The sequence below is a fragment of the Tachypleus tridentatus genome, unplaced genomic scaffold (genome assembly GCF_004210375.1).
Source record: "Tachypleus tridentatus isolate NWPU-2018 unplaced genomic scaffold, ASM421037v1 Hic_cluster_3, whole genome shotgun sequence".
NCBI classification, from domain to species: domain Eukaryota; kingdom Metazoa; phylum Arthropoda; class Merostomata; order Xiphosura; family Limulidae; genus Tachypleus; species Tachypleus tridentatus.
The window spans coordinates 146,563-159,978 of record NW_027467783.1 but is presented as its reverse complement, the minus strand read 5'-3'; positions in this window follow the sequence as shown (position 1 = coordinate 159,978).

The following is a 13,416-nucleotide window of genomic DNA, read 5'->3' as shown; positions in this document are numbered from 1 at the left end:
CATAGTATTTGAAGACCACACTTCATTTCAAGGGCTAAACAACAGCCACCTAGTGAGTAAGTCACATGTCATTTACTAAGGTTGAGAATTTAATAGATAAACAGTCTTCATGTTCTGAAAGCTGTTATCACTTTATCTGTTGGTTTCAATAAGCAAACAGCCTTCATCTGTTGACAGTGCTAATACCAGTGTTGAATCTTAACCTTTCCACTGGGAGGGTTTGTGACGCTTAGGGGGAATGAAGCAAGATTCAAATTCGACAAAATAAAAAAAATATTGTACTTCAGAGAGGGACTTTTTGCGCAGGGGGAATTCCTCTTTCACACCCCTGAATTCAACACTGTTTAACGATTTTTTTTTCTGTTGATTTCAAGAGATTTTTTTTTTAATTTCGCGCAAAGCTACTCGAGGGCTATCGATAGCCGTCCCTAATTTGCAGTGTAAGACTAGAGGGAAGACAGCTAGTTATCACCACCCACCGCCAACATGTTGGGCAACTCTTTTACTAACGAATAGTTGGATTGACCGTCACATTATAACGCCCCACGGCTGAAAGGGCGAACATGTTTGCTGCGGCCGGGATTCGAACCCGCGACCCTCAGATTACGAGTCGAACGCCTTAATCCACCTGGCCATGCCGGGCTCGATTTCAATAGAATCTGCTAAGTCTCCTAGAGTTCACTTACTCTCAGGTATTTGACAGAAGCTGTAAGTTACAGTAACTATCATGGAAAGTTAGATAAAGAATAAAACAAACGTGAATATAAGAAATCGTATAACAATGATTACGTAACAAGATATACTAGAATTCATTCAAACAATATAATATTGTACCAAGTGAAAAATTTATCTTTAAATTTTTGTTATATGTTAGAATGACAATATCGGCATTATATTCCAGTAGCTTCGCGTTGCCAACCAATGGTAAAATAGTGAAAACATAAAACAACCGACTGAAGCGAAATTATCTTTTATTTATTACCTCCTTCCTAGTGGCACAGCGGTATTCTGGCGAACTTATATCTGGCGGTTTATGCTATAAACCGGAGTTCGATACCCATGGTGGGCAGCAGAGCACAGATAGCCCTTTGTGTAGTTTTGTACTCAATTAAAAACAACCAAACTTTATTTATTTTTACCAACCTGTCGTTTATCGAGTCGTGTGGTTATATCTGCCCCCAGCTAGTACAGCGGTATGTCTACGGATTTATAACGCTAAAATCAGGTGTTCGATTCCCTTCGGTGGGCTCAGCACATAGCCCGATGTGGCTGTACTATAAGAAACACACACACACGGTTATATCTACACATTCATATTTTATCTCGAACAATTTTAAATTATTTTAAAGGTGATGTTATTTTTAGAAAATATTTGAGTTTGCAGAAAGAAAAAAAAGATTTATAAAAATTATGAAATTAAAAAACATATCCAAGGAAAGGGTCTAGCGTAACAAGTTGTTTTCATGCAAACAGGAAATTAAAACAGCCGGTGGTGTGTTTTATTGAGTTTCACCGTGTGGGTATTTGGGTATTGATGTTAAATACCCAGGAGGGTCAGGTACATTAGACCTCTTCCTCCCTCCCGAACGTTGATAGCGTCTGACGTAAGGATTTTTTTTTTTTTTTTTAAGCTTAGGACCTGAGCAAAAGTATACCACCGTACTCAGGCCCATTTCAGGGCACAGTCCATGCATGGACGCACAAGAAAAGGTTTTTTTTTCGTAATTTTTCTCCTTGTTGTTTTTCTCCATAGAGAAAATGCTACAACTACTTGTAGTAACAATAGTAATAAAAAAATAATAATAAAAATAAAATAAAATAAAAATAATAAATAAATAAATTTAAAAAAATAAAAAATTAATTGTCTCGTGCAAGGTGGCCAGCTTGAGCAACATTCCTTAAATAGATGTTAAAAGAGGAGAGGTATTTAGGGCTATTTACATCATGTACGTGATATCTGTCGAGATCACACATTAAGTCATTCTTATGCCAATTCTTATTGAAATATTTTAGAGAATTATGCAAGAGTCTGTCAGATATTGTGTCAATGTTTGCATACTTGTGCATAAATGTGGATGAAGTGCTACGTGGTACTTTATATGCCGAAGTTAGAACTGAATTTTGTATTCGTTGAAGTTTCTGTAAATGTGTGGGTGCTATGTTAATCCAGGCAGGTGATGCATATTCTATTATGGGTCTAATGTACGTTTTGTAGATTTTAAGTATGTTGTCTGGTGATGTTCCTTGGTTTTTACCTGAAAGACTTCTTGCATAGTTTGCTCTTTTCCAGATTCGTTTCATTATATATTTAGTGTGCGGTAACCACGTTAATTTTGAGTCGTATGTTAGACCTAGAAATTTAGCAGATGTGGCAGTCAGTAAAAGTGATCCATTCATGTAGAGCTTTGGTGGATCTTTTTCAGCTTGTTCAGTCTGCTGAATAATATCACTTGGGTTTTCGGAATATTGATTCCGAAACTGGTTACTGGGAATGTCTATAGATGGGTTAGGGTCTCGAATGTAGAGTTCTAAGGCTATCTTGCAAGCTTCAGTGGTTGGAACTTCTGTAAAGAGGGATATAACATCGAAACTGGCCATTAAAGGCTTTATGATTAAGTTGATTTAGATTAGACTTGAAATTAAAAGAGTCTTTGATGAATGAGCTGACTGATGTTACATATTTGGAGAATGCCCATGCTATGTATTTACCAAGATTGTAATTAAACGATTCATATGTGGACATTATTGGTCGTAATGGACAATCTGGTTTATGAGGTTTGGGGATGCCGTATATTTGCGGTGTGCGTGAGTCGGTTTTACGTAGGTAGGAATAAAGTGTTTGTGAAATTGTGTTGGCTTTTTTCATTTGTAGTAGTAATTTGTTCAGTTGCGTCTCGTGTGTCTTTGTTGTATTTGTGTGTATTGGTTTAAATTTGTTCGTGTCTGATAGGATGTTATTCATTTTTTGGATGTATTCATTCGTGTTCATTATGACTATAGCGTTACCTTTATCTGCTTTTAGAATTTTTATGTTTTTGTCTTGTTTTAGGTTTTAATGGAATTAATGTCTCTTTTGTAAGGTTGTTTTTAGTTTTCTGTTTTGTGAAATTATGTTGATGGTTTTGTGAGAAAATTCTTTGAAAAAATCGTTTAAGATGTTGTTTTTCGGTGTTTCTGGAAAATATAAATTTGTAATTTTACCTGGGAAGTTTGGCTGTTGGATGTCAATAAAATTATCTAAATTGTCTTCTTTCTGTTGGTTGTGAAAATGAATAACATCCTATCAGACACAAACAAATTTAAACCAATACACACAAATCCAACAAAGACACACGAGACGCAACTGAACAAATTATGCTTAATAACAAACAACATCGATATTCATGGTGGGCACAGCACAGAGAACCTATTGTGTAGCTTTGTGATTAACTACAAAATAAACAAATTCTAAACGTCTGTTTCCAACTTATGAAAGAAATGACAGGAGTACACACAAGAGAACTCTAACCTATATTCCGTATTAAAAGTTATGGAAAATAAAATAACTAAAACTGAACATTTGTTTGTTTGTTGAATTTCGCGAAAAGCTACTCGAGGGCTATCTGCACTAGCCGTCCCTAATTTAGCAGTGTAAAACTAGAGGAAGGCAGCTAGTCATCACCACCCACCGCCAACTCTTGGGCTACTCTTTTACCAACGAATAGTGGAATTGACCGTCACATTATAACGCCCCACGACTGAAAGGGCGAGTATATTTGGTGCGATGGGGATTCGAACCCACGACCCTAAGATTACGAGTCGAATGCCTTAACCACCCGGCCATGCCGGTCTCCATCAAGTAGTAATGATGATCTTGAAACCTTCGATTAATGTTTATTTAATAATAATGAATTATTTATGCAGTTTATTTGTTTGCATCAGTACTATACACTCACAAATCTTAACGTCATGTTCAAAACTGTTTCCAGTAAATGGCTAACGAGGTCTTTAAAAACCCAGAGGATGTGATAATATGTCTATGTCTAAACCACTATATGTTAAGCGCAAAGCTGCACAAAGGGCAATCTGTCCACTACCTTCCATGGGTATCGAACCCCGTTTTCGCGTGGTAAGTTAGTATAATAACAATACTCTGTCTGCTATGTCTAGTGTCGTCGAGACCTTTTGAAATACCGATGCGCATCAGGTCGGCTGGAATGCGACGGATAGAGCAGTGGTCAAGACGCCAAGTCATCAGTTCTAATAACCACAACTGTTATGGTGTTTGATTAAATAGTTTGGGACTTTAGTAAAGCATCATTGTTGATAAGCATCTCCACGCCAGTGTGATACATGAGAACAAATATAGGTTCTTTTGTAACCTAAAACCACTTAACGTAATCATTGCGTTTCATCTCTCTTGCCTTTTCGACTACTTAAAGCTTGAAACTAGTTTTTCTTTTCTTTTCATCGAGCAACGCAATAAAACAATCGATATGGACGAAGAGATATGTTACAGCATGAGTTAACTTTCAGTCTGAACGTGTTGCTTTTAGATGTATTCGTTGTATTTACGATACGTTAAAATTAAAACACTCAAGTTTCTATGTAATTCTTTTTTAAATGTTTAATTCAGTTCAACTAAATCATTGTTTTCTTGTTTGTGAATTCAGCACAAAGCTACACAATGGGCTATCTGTGTTCTGCCAACCACGGGTATCGAAACCCGATTTTAGCGTAAGTCCGCAGACATACCACTGTGCCACTCAAATAAATCATTTTCCAATTTTGAATAATTATAAATAAAACAAACAAATCAATGCATAAGTGATCGTAGTCTCCATGTCGTGTAGACAAGATATCAACAAATAAAAGATAGTTACTACATTTTTTTTGTTTGGAATTAAGCCCGAAAATACACAACGAATTATTTGTGCTCTGCCCACCCCAGGTATCGAAACTGGGTATCTAGCAGTGTGAGTCCACAAACATGCCACTGTACGGGAGGGGGGCGTTGCTACACGAAAAAAAACAAAGAGAAACAACAAGACACACAACAGTGAACGTATTAGCATCCTCTGTACGAAAAACGAAAAGATGACAAAGACAGGATATTGAAGACAAGTGACTCAACAACATGAAAGGCTTGCAAATTCAAATTTCAGGTTAATTATAAAGGATAATTAGAAACAAATTAAGTACACTAATAGCGGAAAGACTGGTAATAATAATAAGTTAATAAGCCTAATAATGAAATAGCATAATTTATGATACAGATAGCTCAATGTGACTTTGCTATAAGAAAACACACACACGCACACATGCAGTATGATCGTGATCTGCTTGTGGGTGTGCCGGACTGTGAGTCCGAAGGTTATATTTAGCGTTCTATTACAGAAAAATTGTGCTCCGTACTTATGGACCGTGAGTGGATTATAAGCGTAATAGTCAAATCCCATTATATTATTCAAGTGAGCCAGGGGACGACTGTGGATACTGTTAAGTGGAAGATGCCTTCCCTCATGTTTTAACGAATGTTCGAAACAGTATTATACAGCGTCATCTATAAGAGGAACTTAGAAATAAATAGAACAAAATTATCGCTTGTGTATCAAATTCGGATACTTTACTTTTTTTGTACGTGAGGTTATCAAATTAAGACTTCCCTTAGGAAACTCCTATAAAGTTTTATTCGTTTACAAAGAAACTCGTAAGACGTAATTTCTCTGTCATCTCTCACACACAAAAAATATTTATAAAACTAAGGAGAGCCGATTGTTTGTTTTTTGCACAAAGCTACTCGAGGGCTATCTGTGGTAGCCGTCCCTAATTTAGTAGTGTAAGACTAGAGGGAAGGCAGCTAGTCATCACCACCCACCGCCAACTCTTGGGCTACTCTTTTACCAACGAATAGTGGAATTGACCGTCACATTATAACGCCCCCACGGCTGGGAGGGCGAGTATGTTTGGCGCGACTCGGGCGCGAACCCGCGACTCTCAGATTACGAAGCGCACGCCTCAACGCGTTAGGCCATGCCAGGCCTAACGAAAGCCGAGCATGAATGAACGTAAGTAAAAGTTTGAGACTGTATGATTTAAAACAAATATTATAACCTTAAAAAAACTATCCTAAAGTAAAATTTGAAGTAACTGCTTTATGCACGAGCATGTTTTTTATTCCATTCAATGTGACGCAAAACTCAAGTAAAAAGTATAACAGAACTAATGGATCACGTGATAGGCATGGAATCACACGCCATCTAGCGGTCATAAAAATTATCACAAAAACGTTATATTCACATTACTTCCTGTATTTTTCAAGCTTGCTATTGAAATCATAAAGAGTACAAGTTCCCATTAACCTCTTTTATTAAGATTCCTGTCCTTGAAAACACCATTGTATTATATTCATAATAAGGAAGTGGTTTGTCTCTGAGAGGTTACTTTATAAGTTTGTTAATACACTAACTGTTACGTGAGTTACTAATTCATGGGTTAGGTAATTTTATAACTGCTCTTCCACGATCGAGATAATGCTGCACGCATTTTTCGCCCTTCAGAATTATGTGAAGTTAATCCGTTTTATGCCGTAGGGCAGGACGAACGATTGTGGTACAGCTTCAGGTCAAGGACAAAAACCATATGATCTAGCTCTGCGGTCCTCAAACTTTTAAGGCTCCTGCATCACTAATTATTTCAACTTTATTTCAAGTACAAACCATTTAAAAACTAGTTACAAAAACAACAACAGAAACAAACAAATAAACTTAGAAAGAATGTGTTTGATTTCTTCTGACGCAGTTGAAGAATATGGGGTGTGATTCTTGTTAACTGGAAAGTAAGAAAACACTAGTGTGTCTCTACAAACGGATAGTAAGAATAAGTTCTGATTTGCTTTTTTACTGCTTTCGTACAAGACGCCTCCCAGTGACATTGTGGTTATTCCAAGAAATTATAACGCTAGAAATTGAGTTTCGATACCAGTGGTGGGTATAGTACAGGTTTGGTTGGTTGGAATACGCGCAAAACCACATGAGGGCTGTCTGCGCTATCCTTCTCTAATTGAGCAACAATAGATTAGAGATAACGCAGCTTAGCAACACCACCCACCGCCAACTCTTGTGCTACTCTTTTACCAACGTATAGTGGGATTGATAGTAACATTATAACGCCCCCACGACTGAAAGGGCGAGCATGTTTGGTGCGACGGTAATTCGAACCCGCGACCCTCAGATAACAAGTCGAACGCCTTAACCCACCTGACCATGCCGGGCCAAAAGCGAAAGAACGTGCAGGAAACTGGTATTTTTGTCAAGGCTGGTCATGGCTGGTATGAGAAATTTATGAAAACAGAAGGTTTATCATTACGGCGAAGGACAACAATTAGTTAAAAATTGCTGTCAGATTTTAAGGATGTGGAAGATGGAACACAAAATCACATTCTTTTGCACAATAGTGAATCACGCGTTGATGTTTTAACTTCAGAATGGCCCGGCATGTCCAGGTGGTTAAGGCACTCGACTCGTAATCCGAGGGTCGTGAGTTCGAATCCCCATCACACCACACATGCTCGCCCTTTCATCCGTGGGGGAATAATAATGTAAGTCAATCCTACTATTCGTTGGTAAAAGAGTAGCCCAAGAGTTGGCGGTGGGTGGTGATAACTAGCTGCCTTCCTCTAGTCGTACACTGCTGAATTAGGGACGGCTAGCGCAGATAGCCCTCGAGTAGCTTTGCGCGAAATTCAAAAACAAAAGACAAATATAATGGGAAAACCAGTTCCACTAAACGAAACATTTTCAATACAAAGAAGCCTTTGAGGAGTGGTATTTCTGAAGTCTAACTGACAAGAATTTCTGGCTTTTTCTTTTTTATGAGACGAAAAAACGTCTTGTGGTAATATAAAAACACATCTGGGGCTGTACCATTTTTGAAACAACAGACCGAAGAGAGAGTATTAAAACATACATGTGTTTGGTTGTAGGCTTAGAATGACATAATTCTAATAATCTCTGATGCAGTGATTCTCAACCTGTGTGCCGCGAGAGATTGGCAGGTGTGCCACAGTGTTTTTGAAACACATTCAACTTGCTTGGGATTTTACAAGCAAGTCGAACACATCAGTTAATAAAAGCTACTATAGAGACACTCTGAAACCTTCCAAAACATTTGATGGTTTTCATTGAACTCGAGCACTGAGAAGTTCATACTTAAATTCCATTCTCGACTGCAACAGTTCGACTTTTAGTTTAATTGTGGAGCAACAAGCGCTTCGTGCGTCATAAATGACGCATCAAACAATCAACTTGCTTTCTGAAACACGTTCTCATTCTGCGGTAAGCTACAGCTACTACACTGTAGGTAGGAATTTTTTATCAACTGTAGAACTTCGTGCTCATTGTGTATGAATTAGCTTTTCATTTATCCATGGAAAAATATTTAAGTAAGTCTAATGCTGCAAAGGAGAACGTGTTGAATCAAATGAAAGTACAAAAACGAATACATCGAATACGATTTTATCGCTTTGGAATCGGAACATTCTCAATCACCATTCTGCCTACTCTGCAATGCAGCTTTATCGAACGAGGCGCTTGTTCCTAGCAAATTGAAGAGACACTTGGAAACAAAACATTCAGCTGTGAAGGATAAACCAAAAGAATACTTCGAGAATCTCGCGGCTCAACAACATGAACAATCAAGGAAGCTTGTGAACTACAAGAAGCTGCCCGAAAAAGGATTTATTGCAAGGTTGCTCAATTTTGGCAAAACGCAAGAAAGCGCATACGGAGGCCGAATCAGTCATTGCGCCAGCGTTAGCAATCATCGTTGAAACTATGCTTGGAACGGATGCCGCCAAAGAGGTCAAGCAAGTTCTACTGTCAAATGACACAATTTCGCGCAGAACTGTAGACTTGTTGTCGGGTTTGGAGGATCAAGTTTGCGAACACTTCGAAGTGTCTGAAGATGAATTGTCTCTTCTATGGTCTCTTCAAGTTGATGAATCCACTGACGTTAGTGGAAAAGCTCAAGTTCTGGCTTTTGTTCGATTCATAAAAGATGGAAAAATCGCAAACGAATACTTATTTTGCAAAGATTTAAAAAGTACAGCGAAAGGCCAAGACATTTTCGAGTTGGTGAATGAAAACATTTTGCTCTTCAAATTACATTGGAATAACTGTGTCAGCATTTGTACCGATGGCTGTCCTTCAATACAAGGAAAAAAGAAGGTATTCGTCACTCTGGTGCGCCAACAAAATCAAACATTAGGATTGTTCACTGCATGATTCACAGAGAGGCGCTCGCCTCACTAATCGTTGCCGAAAGATTTGTAGTTTGTTATGAATTAAGTTATTCAAGTGGTGAATTTCATCAAGTCTCTGCCACTTCAATCTCGACTTTTCTCTGTGAGGCGATGGATTCAGACTACACAAAGCTACTGTGTCCAACTGAAGTTCGATGGCTTTCGAAAGCAAAGGTGTTAAAGCGTCTTGTCCAACTAAAAACTAAAGTAATTTCTTTCTTGGAGGTTGAGAAAGCAGGTTTTTAATTTTCTTTTCATGATGAGATCTGGTGGCTGAAGGCTCAATTTCTCTCCGACTTGCTTGACAAATTAAATTATCTGGACTTAAGTCTCCAAGGTCCATTTAAAAACATCATTACTGCAACGTCCAAACTGAAGGCCTTCGATGAAAAGGTGACGCTGTGGAATAATAAGATCTCGAAAGGAGTCCTTGATTGTTTTCATTCTGTTAACGAATGTCCGTCAAAGAAGAAAATTGTCCCTCAAATTCTGAACACATTAAGCGACCTACAGTCCGCACTAAAACATTACTTCCCGTCACTTGCTGTCGTCGAATATAACTGGGTGACCTATCCATTCGGAATCAACGAGACAACAAATCTTACAACTGAGGAGGAAGAACAACTCATTGATTTACGAAACAACAAATTTTATCAGTCTTTGTTTCCCGAAAAGAGCTTGGATGAGTTTTGGATCTCCATTAAAAATTCATATCCTGCAATCAGTTCAAAAGCAGTTGAAGATCTGCTTTCATTTGCATCTTCGTGGTTTTGCGAAAGTGGATTTTCAGCATTGACTGAAATTAAAGCCAGAAAGAGAGAGAGGCTTCTTACAGTCGATGATGAAATACGAGCTTGTTTATCTACGTTAGAGCCTCGCTTCAATTTGATTTGTTCTCAGAAGCAGGCACAAGCGTCACATTGAAAACATGTGTAAAAATAAAAAGTTTTGATTTTTCTGCTATACCACAAAATCGTTAAAAAGCCTTAGAACGACACTCACGGCCAAAGCAAGCGACAGTATTGTCAATGTGCAGATAACATTAATATCGCTTGCTCTGGCCGTAATTTTCGTTCTTAAGCTTTTTAAGTTAACTATTCTGTGTTATGTGTATCTAAACGTGATGCACAATGACATTATTATCGCTTGCTTTGGCCGTGATTTTCGTTCTCAGGCTTTTAACGCTTGCCGTATAACGTGTACCTAAAAAATCGTTAAGGCTTTCCAGGTATGCTGCGAAACTCTTCAGATTGTCGTAGTGTGTCGCAAGTCAGAAAAGTTTGAAAACCACTGCTCTGATGTATTATTATTAGAGCTAGTTTGTTTGTTTTTAACAAACTGTACGGCAAATAGTGTAGAGCGGTGGACTAGATACATTTGTTACCACTGTTAATTAGCCAAACTGGCATCTCGTTAACTGCCATAGGCAAGTTTTTGTTTGTTTTTTAGTGCTTGTCAATTTCAATAGTGCTAGACAAAGTGTTGAGAATTTGTTACGTATTAATGAAAAGCATATAGCTTTAAGTTTTGTGGTTTATATACATTTCAAAGTTCGAAAAATAGCGTTTATCAAACTGCAATTTACAATATTTCGTTATTGGACACAATTTCCAAGTAAAATCCCTGGATGGCATGTGATCCAATAAGCTCTTAGCCAGGTCTGGAAATGAGGAAAGTATTTCTTTTTGGTCCAAAGTGGAACTTTAGTTTCCAGGGACGAAAAGAAAAATCTGACCTTTATTTCCATTGTAAATAAATAATTCTGATAAATTTCCTCTGATAATAATGAAGGTGCTATTTCCGCAAGCAATTATATGCTGAGAAGCCATCATTAAAGAAAAGAAAAAAATTAAACGTTACTAGGCCAGAAGAACTCCGATGGGCGTGGGAAGGTTCGTTTGCACCCACTCCCAGAAACATCTTGGCTACAGAACTGTTACATGAGGACTATACTTATTAGATGATCATAGAGTCGTAAATCGAGGGAGAGCTCTGGTCACGTGACCATGTGACGACATGGGAGAAGTCGCCACCATTGTTAAAATGGGAACAGACGCCCGAATATCACTGACGAATAACTGCTAACTTTTCAAACAATGCCCAAGAGTTGCGTTTGCTTTAAGTGTACAAATAAGCGTTATAAAGGGTCTAAGAAATCTCCTTCAGTAAGTAACTATTCACATTTATGAACTTTACTTTCAAAATGAAGGCTTTGAAGCTCGAGCAGTTGCAAACTGTCGTCTGCTTTGCGTCTGTTAAGGTCCAAACTGTATTGTAATCTACTAATTTCTATTAGATCTATTAGGCTATACACCGCAGGCCTAATTAAGATATTGGACGTCAGAACTGAGTTTGATATGGTACTGATTTAGACTGAGGTATTAAATATATCAGTATTTAGGTATGAATAAGCGATCAAGCAGCCAAATCATGAATGGCAATGGCTGGTGGTGGAAATTAGGCACAAACTAACCACGTTTTTTATCCCAATGCTGTTTTTTTTTTCTTGTCCGATTTTAAAATTTGTAAAAAAGATTTTATATAGATGTAGCAGAGAGATGTCGGAAAGTGTATCCTCAAAATCAGTTACATCATTTTTCGGTTGATTTGATGGTTGAATAATGCAAGTCGTGAAGGATTTCAGGCATCACAGGGTGCGCAATGAATACTGTCAACACTTGTTAATATTTTTGAAAAAATACAATCAATGACTTTCTAACACATATAAAATACATAATAATAACTACCTATGTTTGTTACTGTTTATAGGATATGCACATTTAATTTCAGGTCTGTTTAAAAACTGAGATAACAACAAACTACCAGTGGTCTTCTTCGTAAAAACCAGCTGCAATCACAAAACTTAAAAAGTAGTTTTCATTTGTTTCCAGGAGTGCAACTCCTGGAGAGACACAAAAGAAGATGACATCTTAAGTTATGAACCGAGACCTCTTGCAGTGCCTACCATCTTTCCTGGTCATCCTCGACATTAGCAAATTGTACAGTCATAAAGTAGACCACCTCCAATAAAACGAGATGCTGAAATCAAGGAAACATGCCAAGAAGAAAAAGAAGACACCTAGTGTCGAACATTTCACTGTTCAACTGTCCCAGTGGAAGATCAGCTTGAAGCATCTGAGGACAAGCTAAAAAAGTACCAGATGATTTTGAGAATATGCAAGCAATAAATGAAAAGGAAAACTGAATATATCGCAAAACTGCTACAAATCCTAAAAGAAAAGAATCTTCTCACCAAAGCGCAAGTTGATTTGATGTCACTAAACGTCAGAGATAAAACTCTGAATCTTACTGAAAATGAATTGTAGGCAAGTGAGACTGATTCCAAGGGAATGCGTAACTCAGATCGTCTCAAACAATTTCCAATCACACTTCATTTTTATAGTTCACAAGCATATAAATTTCTACGAAGCTACCTGGCACTACTGCATGTGACAACTATTAGACAGTGGTGTTCCAGTATAAATTGTGAGTCTGGCTTTCTCAAAGAGATTTTGAATCACTTGAAGGAAATGAGCAAAGATACGTGAGACTGCATGCTTCTTTTTGATGCCATGGCAATCAAGAAAGAAATTGTTTTCAACCCAGCTACGAAGAAATACAAAGGCTTTGTTAATTTTGTCCACTTTCAACTATCTTGTGGGGACTTTCTAGCAACTGAAGCACTCGTTTTCATGGTGGTAGGATTGTGTGGGCGATGGAAGTATCCATTTGCGTACTTCCTAGTCCGTTACTTCCCAGGTGACATTCAAGCAGAAATTATATGACAAATTGATAACTGCTCCAACCAATGCTGGACTCAAAGTTCATGGTGTAACATGTGATGGATCGTATGCAAATCAGACAACAGCCTCAATGCTTGGATGCTCTCTTATAAGCAGTGTTATTCTACCCAACTTTCCACATCCAAATCAAACACATGCAAAAGATAATATTAATTCCATATTTGATGCATGTCACATGCTTAAACTAGTGAGAAACTGTTTTGCGATGCAAGAAATCATCATTTATCAAAGTAAAGAGATTCGGTGGTATTATACTGAGAAGCTTCATGATATCCAGCTGTCAGACAATCTGTATTTAGAAACGAACTGCCTGCCAAACACATTTTGTAGCAA